This window comes from Oncorhynchus tshawytscha, linkage group LG08, assembly GCF_018296145.1.
Source record: "Oncorhynchus tshawytscha isolate Ot180627B linkage group LG08, Otsh_v2.0, whole genome shotgun sequence".
NCBI classification, from domain to species: domain Eukaryota; kingdom Metazoa; phylum Chordata; class Actinopteri; order Salmoniformes; family Salmonidae; genus Oncorhynchus; species Oncorhynchus tshawytscha.
In genome coordinates this window covers 53896866-53913960 of record NC_056436.1, presented here as the reverse complement: position 1 = coordinate 53913960, position 17095 = coordinate 53896866, and the positions used below count along the sequence as shown (strand labels likewise).

Genomic DNA, 17095 nt, shown 5'->3' with positions numbered 1-17095 from the left:
CAGCCTATTGCGGACAGTCTGAGCACTGATGGAGGGATTGTGCGTTCTTGGTGTAACTCGGGTAGATGTTGTTGCCATCCTGTACCTGTCCTGCAGGTGTGATGTTCGGATGTACCAATCCTGTGAAGGTGTTTGGCATCTTTCTTTTGTGGTTTTTCAGAGTCAGTTGAAAGGCCTCTTTAGTGTCCTATGTTTTCATAACTGTGACCTTACTTGCCTACCGTATGTAAACTGTTAGTGTTTTAACGACCCTTCCACAGGTGCATGTTTTATTAATTGTTTATGATTCATTGAACAAGCATGGGAAACAGTGTTTAAATCAAATCAAATCAAATTTTATTTGTCACATACACATGGTTAGCAGATGTTAATGCGAGTGTAGCGAAATGCTTGTGCTTCTAGTTCCGACAATGCAGTAATAACGAACAAGTAATCTAACTAACAATTCCAAAAAACTACTGTCTTATACACAGTGTAAGGGGATAAAGAATATGTACATAAGGATATATGAATGAGTGATGGTACAGAGCAGCATAGGCAAGATACAGTAGATGATATCGAGTACAGTATATACATATGAGATGAGTATGTAAACCAAGTGGCATAGTTAAAGTGGCTAGTGATACATGTATTACATAAGGATGCAGTCCTATGTATCTACGTATGCATATGTGATGAATAATGTAGGGTAAGTAACATTATATAAGGTAGCATTGTTTAAAGTGGCTAGTGATATATTTACATCATTTCCCATCAATTCCCATTATTAAAGTGGCTGGAGTAGAGTCAGTGTCATTGACAGTGTGTTGGCAGTAGCCACTCAATGTTAGTGGTGGCTGTTTAACAGTCTGATGGCCTTGAGATAGAAGCTGTTTTTCAGTCTCTCGGTCCCAGCTTTGATGCACCTGTACTGACCTCGCCTTCTGGATGACAGCGGGGTGAACAGGCAGTGGCTCGGGTGGTTGATGTCCTTGATGATCTTTATGGCCTTCCTGTAGCATCGGGTGGTGTAGGTGTCCTGGAGGGCAGGTAGTTTGCCCCCGGTGATGCGTTGTGCAGACCTCACTACCCTCTGGAGAGCCTTACGGTTGAGGGCGGTGCAGTTGCCATACCAGGCGGTGATACAGCCCGCCAGGATGCTCTCGATTGTGCATCTGTAGAAGTTTGTGAGTGCTTTTGGTGACAAGACGAATTTCTTCAGCCTCCTGAGGTTGTAGAGGCGCTGCTGCGCCTTCCTCACGATGCTGTCTGTGTGAGTGGACCAATTCAGTTTGTCTTTGATGTGTATGCCGAGGAACTTAAAACTTGCTACCCTCTCCACTACTGTTCCATCGATGTGGATGGGGGGGTGTTCCCTCTGCTGTTTCCTGAAGTCCACAATCATCTCCTTAGTTTTGTTGACGTTGAGTGTGAGGTTATTTTCCTGACACCACACTCCGAGGGCCCTCACCTCCTCCCTGTAGGCCGTCTCGTCGTTGTTGGTAATCAAGCCTACCAGTGTTGTGTCGTCCGCAAACTTGATGATTGAGTTGGAGGCGTGCGTGGCCACGCAGTCGTGGGTGAACAGGGAGTACAGGAGAGGGCTCAGAACGCACCCTTGTGGGGCCCCAGTGTTGAGGATCAGCGGGGAGGAGATGGTGTTGCCTACCCTCACCACCTGGGGGCGGCCCGTCAGGAAGTCCAGTACCCAGTTGCACAGGGCGGGGTCGAGACCCAGGGTCTCGAGCTTGATGACGAGCTTGGAGGGTACTATGGTGTTGAATGCCGAGCTGTAGTCGATGAACAGCATTCTCACATAGGTATTCCTCTTGTCCAGATGGGTTAGGGCAGTGTGCAGTGTGGTTGAGATTGCATCGTCTGTGGACCTATTTGGGCGGTAAGCAAATTGGAGTGGGTCTAGGGTGTCAGGTAGGGTGGAGGTGATATGGTCCTTGACTAGTCTCTCAAAGCACTTCATGATGACGGATGTGAGTGCTACGGGGCGGTAGTCGTTTAGCTCAGTTACCTTAGCTTTCTTGGGAACAGGAACAATGGTGGCCCTCTTGAAGCATGTGGGAACAGCAGACTGGTATAGGGATTGATTGAATATGTCCGTAAACACACCGGCCAGCTGGTCTGCGCATGCTCTGAGGGCGCGGCTGGGGATGCCGTCTGGGCCTGCTGCCTTGCGAGGGTTAACACATTTAAATGTCTTACTCACTTCGGCTGCAGTGAAGGAGAGATCGCATGTTTTCGTTGCAGGCCGTGTCAGTGGCACTGTTTTGTCCTCAAAGCGGGCAAAAAAGTTATTTAGTCTGCCTGGGAGCAAGACATCCTGGTCCGTGACTGGGCTGGGTTTCTTCCTGTAGTCCGTGATTGACTGTAGACCCTGCCACATGCCTCTTGTGTCTGAGCCGTTGAATTGAGATTCTACTTTGTCTCTGTACTGGCGCTTAGCTTGTTTGATAGCCTTGCGGAGGGAATAGCTGCACTGTTTGTATTCAGTCATGTTACCAGACACCTTGCCCTGATTAAAAGCAGTGGTTTGCGCCTTCAGTTTCACACGAATGCTGCCACCAATCCATGGTTTCTGGTTAGGGAATGTTTTAATCGTTGCTATGGGAACGACATCTTCAACGCACGTTCTAATGAACTCGCACACCGAATCAGCGTATTCGTCAATGTTGTTGTCTGACGCAATACGAAACATCTCCCAGTCCACGTGATGGAAGCAGTCTTGGAGTGTGGAGTCAGCTTGGTCGGACCAGCGTTGGACAGACCTCAGCGTGGGAGCTTCTTGTTTTAGTTTCTGTCTGTAGGCAGGGATCAACAAAATGGAGTCGTCTTTCCAGGGTCTTTCCACCCCTGGTTGCGCAATCGATATGCTGATAAAATTTAGGGAGTCTTGTTTTCAGATTAGCCTTGTTAAAATCCCCAGCTACAATGAATGCAGCCTCCGGATAAATCGTTTCCAGTTTGCAGAGAGTTAAATAAAGTTCGTTCAGAGCCATCGATGTGTCTGCTTGGGGGGGGATATATACGGCTGTGATTATAATCGAAGAGAATTCTCTTGGTAGATAATGCGGTTGTTAATTTGATTGTGAGGAATTCTAAATCAGGTGAACAGAAGGATTTGAGTTCCTGTATGTTTCTTTCATCACACCATGTCACGTTAGTCATAAGGCATACGCCCCCGCCCCTCTTCTTACCAGAAAGATGTTTGTTTCTGTCGGCATGATGCGTGGAGAAACCCGCTGGCTGCACCACTTCGGATAGGGTCTCTCCAGTTAGCCATGTTTCCGTGAAGCAGAGAACGTTACAGTCTCTGATGTCCCTCTGGAATGCTACCCTTGCTCGGATTTCATCAACCTTGTTGTCAAGAGACTGGACATTGGCAAGAAGAATGCTAGGGAGTGGTGCACGGTGTGCCCGTCTCCGGAGTCTGACCAGAAGACCGCTTCGTTTCCCTCTTTTTCTGAGTCGTTTTTTTGGGTCGCTGCATGTAATCCACTCCGTTGCACTGGTTGTAAGGCAGAACACAGGATCCGCATCGCGAAAAACATATTCTTGGTCGTACTGATGGTGAGTTGACGCTGATCTTATATTCAGTAGTTCTTCTCGGCTGTATGTAATGAAACCTAAGATGACCTGGGGTACTAGTGTAAGAATAAACACGTAAAAAAAACAAAAAACTGCATAGTTTCCTAGGAACGCGAAGCGAGGCGGCCATCTCTGTCGGCGCCGGAAGTATCAGTGTATCCATTACAATGAAGATCTGTGAAGTGATTTGGATTTTTACGAATTATCTTTGAAAGACAGGGTCCTGAAAAAGGGACGTTTCTTTATTTTTTTATCAAGGGATAAAGACAGCATCAGATATTTTGGCTACACATACAGTACTAATACAGTTTGATCTCTCGGATACCTTCTCTTGTGAGATATATTCAGCCTCTTGTGAATTGAAGGATATTTTTTTTAACACAGAGAGATGGAAGATTAATTATTTTGTATGTTTTTTCTTTTTTTACTTGGTCAAATGTTTGGGGGAAACCTTGCTTCCCTTGGCAACCATGAATACACACCACTGCATGCAACATTATGGACTAAATGTTCAAATCCTGTTGCTGCAGGATTTTCTTTCTGTGACAATACAGATCAAATTACGATCCTATATACAATATTTCTGACTGTTTATGCAACAACATGCCAAATGAATGTTAGCTTTTTGAGAAAGTGGCACAATGTCTAGGTCGGTAGTTTATTTGTGAATAATGGCTTATGCCACTGAGTTGAATTCAGTCTTGTAACTGTGAATAGGATATGGTTGCAAAGGAAAATGTGGAAATTCACTTACCTCATACCTCTGTCTACGAACATGTGCTTATCCACCAATGCACAAAATCTTATTTAGGATTCATTTGGATCCCCATAGTATACCTAAGTGGGTAACTGCTCGGAATTCTAAGGTCAAGACAAAGATGTGTCTCAATAGATTCACTTATCTGTTTTTCAGTATTAAAAAATGTACTCAAAAAGTCCTATTTTTATAATTCAACCCCAATTCCATTCTCCTTCCAGAAATCCCCGCTTGAGCTTCTTCTGACAAAGCTCTCAATAGGGAATTGGCTGCTGGTCTTACAAATCTCCACCTTTGCAGTTCCTGAACCTCCAACAACAAGTGGAACCGTTACCTTGTTTCACATTGCTGCAAGGGCTTGACACAAACCGCTGCCCACAATGCACAGCACAACTCGACAATCCACGAGGGAAAGTACCAGACATCTTCAAAAAGAGGCCTGATTGGTCATATAAAAAGTATCTTCCGGTTAGACTTTTATATCCTCTTGCATATTGTTGGGGCACTGTGACATAAAAGAACAAGAGACCTGTTTAATTCTGGGCGAAGAAAAGAGACTATAGACTTCACTCCCTTTCTTCCACTCACATAATGTATCTCTATCCATATTGTTCATTCTATTTCCATGGCTGTTTGCTAGGTATGTGGGCCATATGCAAGGTGAGCCAGTTCTACAAACAACGTGCGAGTGCCTCTTTCACAAACAATTGGGGTTTTTTACCTTTATTTAACTAGGCAAGTCAATTAATAACAAATTCTTATTTATCTTGACAGCCTACCAAAGAGCAAAAAGGCCTCCTGCAGGGATGGGGGCTGGATTTAAAAATTAAAATGAATGATATAAAAATATAGGATAAAACACACATCAGGACGAGAGACAACACAACATTACATAAAGAGAGACCTAAGACAACAACATAGCATGGCGGCCACACATGACGACACAGCATGGTAGCAAAACAACATGACAACAGCATGGTAGCAACACAAAATGGCAGCAGCACAACATGGTAGCAGCACAAAACAGGGTACAAATATTATTAGGCACAGACAACAGCACAAAGTGCAAGAAGGTAGAGACAACAATACATCATGCAAAGCAGCCACAACTGTCAGCAAGTGTCCATTTGAATGAAGAGATTGAGATAAAACTGTCCAGTTTTAGTGTTTGTTGCAGCTCGTTCCAGTCGCAAGCTGCAGCGATCTGAAAAGCCGAGCGACCCAAGGATATGTGTGCTTTGGGGACCCATAACAGAATGTGACTGGCAGAATGGTTGTTGTATGTGGAGGATGAGGATGAGGGCTGCAGTAGATATCTCAGATAGAGTGAGGCCTATGAGGGTATTATAAATAAGCATCAACCAGTGGGTCTTGCAATGGGTATGCAGAGATGACCAGTTTACAGAGGAGTATAGAGTGCAGTGATGTCTCCTTTTAAGGAGCATTGGTGGCAAATCTGATGGCCGATTGGTAAAGAACATCTAGTCGCTCGAGAGCACCCTTACCTGCCGATCTATAAATGATGTCCCCGTAATCTAGCATGGGTAGGATGGTCATCTGAATCAGGGTTAGTTTGGCAGCTGGTGTGAAAGAGGAGCGACTACGATAGAGGAAACCAAGTCTAGATTTAACTTTAGCCTGCAGCTTTGATATGTGCTGAGAGAAGGACAGTGTGCTGTCTAGCCATACTCCCAAGTACTTGTATGAGGGGACTAACTCAAGCTCTAAAACCTCAGAGGTAGTAATCACACCTGTGGGGAGAGGGGCATTCATTAATGCTCTGAGAATGTGGACAGTTTCCTCAGCAAGACATACACAGGGGTTGTCCAGGGCCCTGAAAGGCTAGAAAGCTGCTCTCTGCTGGGTTTGAAACATCAGACAGACCTGGCAGCTCAACCGTGAGATAGGTGCCATTCAGACAGCCTTCACCCACCGCTGTGCATTCGTCTGCCAAAGGGCATGTCCTGCCTGCTAGAACAGAAACCACCCATTGACAAGCAGTGCAATGCACACCTTGCAGAGCTGAATATCTTACACAATCATTGTAATGTAGCCCGCTAATAAACTCAAGTGAAATCACCTGCTGAAATAATGTGCTTTTTTTGTCTTTACATGCAAACTGAACAGTTTGTCAAAAAAAGAGATTGACAGTATTCCAGTATTCCTATTTACAGGGTTTTACCTCCTGTGTTTCAAGTTTGGATTCTGTGTGGCAAATTAATCTGAAGGCCACTGAGTTCTATTTTCAGTTCCACTGTTTATGCCAAAGGCAACATTTTGCAACATTATATAAAAAAGTATATTCTCAAGATGGATTTAGCGTAAAAAAAAGAGAACCCCCCCCCACACTCCAATATAGATTTAAATGCATTGATGTAATAAACTCAATAGGTTATTAAAAATGCCATATTCAACCATTGAAAAAGACTTTGGACATGGCTAGTGCATTTCATGAGACCACACAGGTAATTATTGCCATTGAGTGTACAAAAATAAGTGATCTAAAGGCTCTGTGGTAGGGAATGGTCTTGGAATTGGGGGGTGTCATTTTTGGACCACTAGTTCCCCATTCTCCATAGCGTTGTGAGCACCAGCCCTTCTGCACCCCGGTAGTAGTAATCATTTTTACAGCCCTTACTTAATTAAAATGTTAGATCCACTGTAGCAATATGCGACCGAGTTCTCACCAAATTAAAAATAAATTAGGATGGAATATGTGTAGTTTATGGCTTAATCAAGGCTTTACATTGGTTCCAATAAAGCATAACCACAGTCGAATATTGTTAAAATATTTCTTGATCCATGAGTCATGTCAAAAAACGATTTGATATACAAGTGCATGGCCAGCTGTTTTGGACTTGTTAATGCTAGCCCTCCTGAGCATTGGCATCTGTTGAAACCAGATATGTGAATAACACAAAAACATGTAGACGGAAACTGTGGATAGATTGAAAATAGTAATAACACAATTAAGTTTGAACTCAACGCCAAACGGTTGTTGTTAATATACACATGAACATGCTGGTCTTGAGGCAAAGGTAGTGCAGCGGTCTAATCATGTGACCCTATGAGCTATCAACAGCTCCTGTAGGCAGAGATCAATCAAACCCACATTGGTGGTGGGTGCGGTATATTTCATTTCCCTGTTGCCAAATAGAATTGCACAATGGTCTTGTGTTCTAGAGGCTCCTCTCCAATCACAATAAGACATATAGGTTGATTTCAGTGCAGTGGTTGTTTAAACAAAGATACTGCGTCAAAAAATGTTCTACAGGTTTGACGGAATCCAGAGTTCCAGAGCCAAATTTTCACCTCTTCCAAACAACCATCCCCGGTCTGCCATGACACTCACATTGAAGTGAGACAGCAAATGAATTAATCAGCCTCCCGGGCCATGCTAATGCTATCTATGCAGCTGGGAGCACATTTTTGCTCGATATATCCTCAGCAACTTCTGCCATAGCAAAACCTTAGCCCTGTATTTTAACACAGATAACACCTTTAACACATGCACATAATGACACACACAGTGTCTGTGCTTCCTATTTTCCTTCGCCGCCACCTCTGTCTTCCATCCAACTCAAGTGTGACCCTTCGTAGGAATGCACTGCAATTCAATTAAACTGTAACAGTGATCTGTGAGAGTACTCTGGTTTCTGCTGTTACATTCTTTACAATACTAAACGTTAAAACTGATGAAAGTGGAAATCAGATTGGAGAAAGAGGAAAAGTCTGTGTTACACCTCATGGCGATGAAGTGTTTGGGAATATGACATTTGATTTTTCCCCCACATCTCGTCCGGCAGCGGTTCCTTTTCCGACGTGATCACATTTATTTCCAAACAGTCCCAATCTCCCCCTGCTACATCCTCACAGGGTGCTTATTGAAAACGTGACGGGAAAGGAGAATGGGGGGGAACTCAAGAGAACTCAGAACCCAGTTTGGAATTCGGTTGGGCCATACACATACAACACAGGGTTGGCATTTGAAACTGAGCATTTAGCATTTAAGCATGTTTACTTGACGCGTTTGACATCTCAGAGTCATTTTCTGTCTTGTGTACCCTTTGGAGGATAGTGTCCCTCGGAGGTGTCAAAGGAGCGGTAAAACAGGTCAAAGATCAAGTCAATCAAACTCTATTTTCAAAAGAAGCAGGTGGTATACCGTGCCTTCAAAGTATCCACACCCCTTGACTTTTTCCACATTGGGATTAAAGTGGGATTAAATTGGATTTAATTGTCTTTTTTTTTGGTCAGAGATCTATACAAAATACTCTGTAATGTCAATGTTTTTAATTCATGGAAAATAACACTAATATATAACAATACAAGCTCTGTCAAGTTGGTTGTTGATCATTTCTAAACAGCCAATTTCAAGTCTTGCCATATAGATTTTCAAGCCGACTTAAGTCAAAACTGTAACTAGGCCACTCAGGAACATTCAATGTCATCTTGGTAAACAAGTCCAGTGCATATTTTGCATTGCGTTTTAGGTTGTTGTCCTGCTGAAAGGTTCATTTGTCTCTCAGTGTCTGTTGGAAAGCAGACTGAACCAGGTTTTCCTCTAGGACTTTGCCTGTGCTTAGCTTTATTCCTTTTCTTTTCATCCTAAAATGTCATAGTCATTGTCTATGGCACCCATAACATGATGCAACCACCACCTTGCTTGAAAACATGAAGAGTGCTAGTCAGTGATGTGTTGGATTTGCCCCAAAAATAAAGCTTTGTTTTCAGGACAAAAAGTTAATTTAGTGCCTTATTGAAAACAGGATGCATGTTTTGGAATATTTTTATTCTGTACCGGTTTCCTTCTTTTCACTCTGTCATTTAAGTTAGTATTGTGGAGTAATGTTGCAATGTTGTTGATCCATCCTCAGTTTTCTCCTATCACAACCATTTAACTCAATAGAATCACCATTGGCCTCATTATGAAATCCCTGGCCTCATGGTGAAATTCCTTCCTCACCGTCAACTGATTTAGGAAGAATGCCTGTATCTTTGCAGTGACTGGGTGTATTGACACACCATCCAAAGTCTAATTAATAACTTAATCATGATCAAAGGGATATTAAATGTCTGCTTTCCCCTCCACCATCTACCAGTAGGTGACATTGTTTCAAGGAATTGTAATACCTCCCTGGTCTTTGTCATTAATCCGTGCTTGAAATTCACTGCTCAACTGAAGGAGCTTACAGATAATTATGTCTGGGGTACAGAAATGTGCAAGTCATTCAAAAATCATTAAAACTTTTCCTTATTCATTCATTTGTAAAAAATGTCTAAAAACCTAACTCCACTTCAATCAAATGTATTTATAAAGCCCTTTTTCCATCAGCAAATGTCACAAAGTGCTGTACAGAAACCCAGTCTAAAACCTCAAACAGCAAGCAATGCAGATGTAGAAGCACTTTGACAATATGGGGTTTTGTGTGTAGATCAATGACACAAAATCTAAATGTAATCCATTTTAAATTCAAGCTGTAACAAAACAAAATGTGGAATAAGTCAAGGTGTTTGAATATTTTCTGAAGGCACTGTATTGTATTTACTCCATTTCTGACTAGTTGGTCAAACTAATAGCATAACTATAACTATTTCCTCTAGAATACATACAGTAAAATAATTTTAGCTGAAAACAAGATTCCTTGACCCATCAAAAAATAACACGTGTGGGAATATTTACAGTAAATATGAGTACAATAAAAAATGTGAAGTTAAATATTATTTTCTTACCTGGCAGGGTCTCTGATAGTAGATGTCCATAGAGTGTGACTAAAGAGTAGTTAAAAATCCCCAGTGGAATACACAGGTCACTTATTTCAAGATTCCGATGTCTGTAATAATAAAAAAAGAGAAGAAATTTAAGCAGACATAGGGTAGGAGCTTTCCCGGAAGTAGCACAAGTCTAAGCACTAACAAGCCCATCGAACCAAGATAAACATCCTTGAAGACTGTCAGCCCAAGGAAGACAGAGGAAGGCCACTAAGTTGAAGAAGGAAAAGACCTCTGACATGCACAGTATCTTCCTTCAACGCTTGGGCGGATTGATCGTTTTTCTGCCCAAACGGCTGCCAAAGGACGCTTCATTAAATCCTAATTTCTCTCGGCACTGTAACCCGACCGACTGGCCAAGGAATTTTATGAGAGAATATCCTGATTTAACTCCTAACTGTCATGTTTTGGCTACAAACGTGAGTATCAAAGCAGGGGAAGGGATGGAATTAATCTGTTGACCACAATTTATGGCATTACAAATTTATTGGCACCCCGGTTGCATAGCCTGCCAACAAATGCTTCTTGTAGCCATCAATGAGCTTGCTGCACCTTCTAGTAGCAATTTGGCCCACTCTTGAGCAGCAAATTGCCTCTAATTCTTGTTTGAGGGGTTCCCTCCGCCAACTGCTGTTATCAGATCCCACCGTAGGTTATGGATGTGATTCAGATCTGGGCTCTTTGCTGATCACTCCAGAACAGTCTCACGTTTTTTCTTGAATCATTCCAGTTTTCTTTTGATATGTTTTTCAGTTGTTGTCCTGCTGGAAGACCCTCAACCTTCAACAGAGAGACAGTTTGTGGACACGGGATTGAACATCGTACTCCAAAACACTTTTTGTCTTGCAAGACATTGCACACAATGTCTTGCACACATTCAAGTCTCCCAGTACAAGAGACAGCAAAGCAACCCCACAGCATTATTGAACCTCCCCATGTGTGACTGTTGAGAGGGTGTTCTTTGTTTTGTCTTTGGTAAACATGCTGAAGGAGACACAAGCCTGATTTAATTTCTCAAAAAAATGTATATACAAGCCTAAATCATGGGGGAAATGTTCTGTGGACCAATGAAAGAAAATTAGGCAATAAACGCTGTGTTTACTAATGACCAAATAAAGGGAAAGGGGATACCTAGTCAGTTGCACAACTGAATGCAGTCAACCCGAAATATGTCTTCCGAATTTAATCCAACCCTTCTGAATCAGAGAGGTATGGGGGCTGTCTAAATTGATGTCCATGTCATCGGTGCCCGGGGAGAAGTTGTTGTTGGAGTTTAACTGCCTTGCTCAAGGGCAAAACGGCATATTTTTCTACCTTGCCGGCTGGCAGCATTCAATGAAAATAAGACCCTCCCTACAATCAAGCATGGAGGAGATTTAATAATGCTGTTGCTTTGCTGTCTCTGGTACTAGGGGATTTTAATGTGTGCAAGGAATCATAAAATCAGAAGTTTATCAGTTGTTTTGGAGTCCAATGTTCATCCCAGTTTCCAAAAACTGGGTCTCCATTGAAGGATGTGGGTCTTCCAGCAGGACAACGACCTTAGGCACACATAACACAATCACCCAAGAATAGTTCAAGAAGAGATGCTGGACTGTTCTGGAGTGGCCAGATCTGAATCACATCTAAAAACCTATGGCACGATCTGAAAACAGTAGTTGGTGGAGGACAGTCCTACAACATTGAAGAATTAGAGAAGTTTGCAAATAAAAGGTGTACCAAAGTGCCAGTAAAAAGGTGCAGCAAGCTCATTGATGGCTACAAGAAGTTTGTCTGTAGTTATCTTGGCCAAAGGCTGTGCAACTAATACTAGCTTTGGAGTGACAATAATGTTGTACATGCCATTTGTCTTCATTTTCTGTAAACTAAAATTGTATGCATACATTTATTTAAAATAAAATTGCTTCTGCAGTATAGAAAATCCAATTACAAGATGTGGTAACCAAAAGTTGTTTTTAATTTCAACTTATTTTTGAAGAAATAGGGAACCATTTAAGAAAAGTGTAAATGTGTCAATATATTGGGCCGCAACTGTACATGATTAGTCAACCAGTTTTTTAAATTAGTAGTCCCAGGATGCTACAGAATAGATCTGCCTAATGAGGAGGAGGAGACTCAGTTTGCTTGAAGCATTTAGTGAGGAATACTTAATGAGTTGTTAATAGGATGATGCAATGTTGGACAGAATACAGTAAATGTTGAAGTGCATTTACAATCCCATTGTGAGCATGACTACTATTTATCCCATTCATATTATTAAATTATATTATATTATTAAATTTAGAGACGTGATGAAAGTCAATTACGATGACCTTCTTATTATGTTGCTTTTATCAGTCTCAGGTGTAGATAAACCTGATAAAATATATGTTTTAAATGTGACAATAAGTAATAAAATGAATTGCACGCCATGTCAGTGAGTGAGATGAGTTTGCTCCCAGAGGATAAGCCACCGAAGAATTCACTTAATAACACTCGAGAATTGGATTAAGATCTAGTCTAACTTGTGTTCCATACAGTGTTGGTTGTTCAACTGGTGTGGTCGCAAATATAGGCTACATCAACCAGTATAAACCCAAATAGTACTTGTATTTAAGAAAAATGACTTACAACCACACTTTCCTCATAGCCTACAATTAAACAAGGCTGTATGGGGATTTTGAATATATAAATTAAACTCCAACTGTGTCTCTGACTTTGGACATTTTGCTCCATTTCTCCCCATATGAATATATTTTTTTGCTACAAAGTTTGATGCTAGCATGATTGCTAACTGAACTATGCTATCGGAGTCTGGTAGAGTCTGATAATCATATACATTTAATTCAGAAAATATTGACACCCCTTGACTTTTTCACATTTTTGTTGTATTAATATAGATTAAATTGAGATTTTGCGTCACTGAACTACAAACATTACCCTATAATGTCATCGTGGATTTTTTTTTAACGTTGACAAATTAATCAAAAATAAAAAGCTGAAATATCGTGAGTCAATATGGTAAGCCTAAATAAGTTCAGGAGTAGAAATGTGCTCACTCTATGTGCAATAATAGTGTTTAACATGATTTTTAAAGTACCACCGCATCTCTGTACCCTACACATACAATTATCTGTAAGGTACCTCAGTCGAGCAGTGAATTTTAAACACGGATTCAACCACAAAGACCAAGGAGGTTTTCCAATTGTTAGCAGAGAAGGGCACCTATTGGTAGATGGGTTTAACAAAAAGCAGACATTTAATATCCCTTTGAGCATGGTGCAGTTATTAATAATTACTCTTTGGATGGTCTATCAATACACCCAGCCACTACAAAGATACAGGCACCCTTCCTAACTCAGTTGCCAGAGAGGAAGGAAACCACTGAGGGATTTCACCATGAGGCTAATGGTGATTTTAAAACAGATTTGGAGTTTAGTGGCTGAGATAGGAAATAACTGATTATGGATCAACAACATTGTAGTTACTCCACAATGAAAAGAAGGAAGCCTGTACAGAATAAAAATATTCCAAAACAAGCATCCTGTTTGCAATTAGTCAATAAACTAATACTGCAAATAATGTGGCAAAAATAGATTTTTGTCCTGAATACAAACCATTAACACAACACTACTGAGTACCACTCTTCATATTTTCAAGCATGGTGGTTTTTGCATGATGTTATGGGTATGCTTGTTTTAATAGTCACAATGGGTACAAATCTCAAATGCACTTCCTGATAAACTCATTCACTGTGTCGGTATATGTGTCGATATTATTTTCTGAAACTACTCTGACATGTCCCAGTCTGCATGATCAAAAGAATCTTGAGGCGTGGATTCCGATTGGTCAGACCAGCGTTGAATAGTCTTCATCATGGATGCTTCCTATTTGAGTGTCTGCCTATAGGAAGGGAGGAGCAAGATGGAATTGTGGTCTGATTTGCCTTATATGCATTCTGGAATGTTGTATAAATAACAATGGTTGAGAGTTTTAGCAGCACGAGTAAGACAATCAATATGTTGATAGAATTTCGGGAGGCTTTTCTTCAAAATTGCTTTGTTAAAATCCCCTACTACAAAAAATGCAGCCTCAGAATATGTGGTTTCCAGTTCGCAAGTCCGGTGAAGTTCTTTGAGGGCCGTTGTGGTATCCGCTTGAGGGGGGGATATAGACCACTGTGGCTATTATTGCTGAAAATTATCTCGGGGGATAGTACGGTCAGCATTTGATTGTGAGATATTCTAGGTCGGGTGAACAGAAGGACTTGAGTTCCCGTATGTTATCACAGTTACACCATAAGTTGTTAATCATAAAACATATACCTCAACCCTTCTGCTTCCCGGAGAGATGTTTGTTCCTGTCGGTGTGATGTACTGAGAACCCAACTTTACAGAGTCAGATAGTATATCTCGAGAGAGCCATGTTTCCGTGAAGCAGAGTATGTTTACAATCTCTGGGGTCTCTCTGAAAGGTGACTCTCGCCTTGAGCTCATCCATTTTATTATCCAGAGATTGGACATTAGCGAGTAAAATACTCTGGAGCGGTGGGTGGTGTGCACGCTTCCTAAGTCGGACCAGATGACCGCCTCGAGTACCATTCCTCAACAGGCGTTGTTTTGGGTTAGCCTCTGGAATGAGTTCAATTGCTCTGGGGAGAGCAAACAAAGGATCCACTCCAGGGAAGTCGTAATCCTGGTCGTGGTGCTGGAATTTCTGGTGAGTTACCGCTGCTCTAATATCCAAACGTTCTTTCCGGCTGTATGTAATGACACAAAACAATTCCTGAGCTAATAACGTTAAAAATAATACATACACAAACAAATTACTGCAGAGTTTCTGAAGAGCTAGTCGCGATGCTGCCATCTCCGGCAACGCCATCATCAAACAAACAAGTCATATTTTGAGTCTATACAGTGTTTGTTTACATTTACTTTGTTTACAAACATTAGAGAATATAACAAGCTTGTATTTTGATTTTGGATGGGGTACGACAGTTGAACTAAGCTCATGAGGCATTCATAAGTTATATTCTTCTCAAATCTATGGGTATGTATCATTAATGTATGCCAATGCTGCCAATGACTGGAACGAATTGCAAAAATCACTGAAGTTGGAGACTCATATCTCCCTCACAAATTTTAAGCACCACCTGTCAGAGCTGCTCACAGATAACTGCACCTGTACATTGCCCATCTGTAAATAGCCCATCCAACTACCTCATCCCCATATTGTTATTTCTTCTTTTTTCTCCTTTGCACCCCAGTATCTCTACTTGCACATTTATCTTCTGCACATCTATCACTACAGTGTTTAATTGGTATATTGTAATTACTTCGCCATCATGGCCTATTTATTGCCTTATCTTACCTCATTTGCACACACTGTATATATACTTTTTTCTATTGTGTTATTGACTGTATGTTTGTTTATTCCATGTGTAACTGTTGTGTCGCACTGCTTTGCTTTATCTTGGCCAGGTCGCAGTTGTAAATGAGAACATGTTCTCAACTAACCTACCTGGTTAAATAAAGGTGAAATAAAAACAAATAAAAAATGTGTATGTACATAAATGGATGCAGCAACTAAGGATTCTAGCTTTAAATGTGTGAATGATTTTTGCCATTCCGCAGGTCTTTTAAGGATCCCCTTCCACCTCCTTCATGGGGAGCGGTTAGTTAGTCTAGTGAACATTTAGTATTGGCCAAATAAGTTTAATGTTTTAATCAAGTTAAGTAATTTCTACATCTGTTTAATTTGTAAATATATCTGTGGATCCAGTCTTCCCCATCACGTGTACTCTAGGCCTAAATACATACCACCTATTTTGTCTCCTGATTTTCTGCTCCACACCAGCCAAAAAGGACGTCGGGTCCTCCATTTTAACAAGGTCTTTGTCATTTTCAGTTCTGCTACTGAGGTGCACACATTGAACTAAGAAATTAAGCTGCTCCTTCATTGTGCAGGCTGGAAATCGATGGCTGTTGGTCATCCAGGAAATCCACAGTAAGTTTCCAATGTGGCAATCTAAGATAGCAGTGTGGGCACTCAACTCTGTGGTGGCTTTAGAGCAGACAGCATTTCCTTGTAATCTCCAAATTGGTCAGCAGAATGCCAATCTCCAAAATGGACAAGTTAAAGTTCCGGTATAACTTTTTAAACTCAGCTTGACAAAGCAGAAAGGCAATTGACTGGGACATAGGCCTACAATATACTGTAGTAAACCATTACACAAAAGAGGCAAAGGTCTGGTCTGCTGAACAACACAATTATTACATTCCTGAAATTTCAGAGCACTGGTCTTGTGTTTCCCCCTGTAGTTCAAGCATGTCAAAACATCAGATTTTTTGATGGTATGCCAATTATAGCTTAGTTCACCTGTGTGTGCACTGACAATGTTCTAGAAAAACAAACAAACAAGTCTTAATTGCTCTAAAAAATCAAACCGAGACTTCCCATCCGTTCATTGCCTTGTAAATGACTCACGACCCACAGATTGGAATAATCCGCCATTGGACGATTTGGAAGACTGGAGTCGTGGAGGAATTGCGAAGCGGAAAATGAGTTCAGCTTAATTGGAGAAAATACTTAAGAGTCCCTTATTAAGGACTGTAATCAGCGGCACAGAAATGGCCCAGGTAGGGAGATAACACGGTCAAAGGGATCAGCATTAAAGCTTTCCAAATGAGAATAGAGAATAGTTTTTTGTGGAGATTCTAAACTGAAGCCTGATGGCGAGTATGTTAAGAAGGATGTCTCTGGTGTCCCTCACACATCACTCATTTTATTTTGAGGCTAAATGAAGGTGTCATTTTAGGAGAGATGCCTTAGTTGAACAGAACAAAAATGGCCACAGCATCACCCCGTATTTATGTCAAATAGATTTATGTCTCAATGGGGACTCACCTGGATGAATAAAGGTTAGACAGATAGACACAAAAATATAAATGCAACAATTTCAAATTATTTACTGAAATATAGTTCATTGAAGGAAATCAGTCAATTTAA

At 41.2% G+C, this 17095-nt stretch overlaps 1 protein-coding gene across 1 annotated transcript in view; it reads right to left on the bottom strand.

Annotated features, from left to right (window-relative positions):
* LOC112256324 (leucine-rich repeat and immunoglobulin-like domain-containing nogo receptor-interacting protein 2) overlaps window positions 1–17095 on the bottom strand; it is a 383684-nt gene that overhangs the window by 248549 nt on the left and 118040 nt on the right. The window contains exon 3 of the mRNA XM_024429491.2: window positions 10070–10170. The gene's annotated coding sequence lies outside the window, so the exon portion shown is untranslated. The remainder of the gene's footprint in view (window positions 1–10069; window positions 10171–17095) is intronic.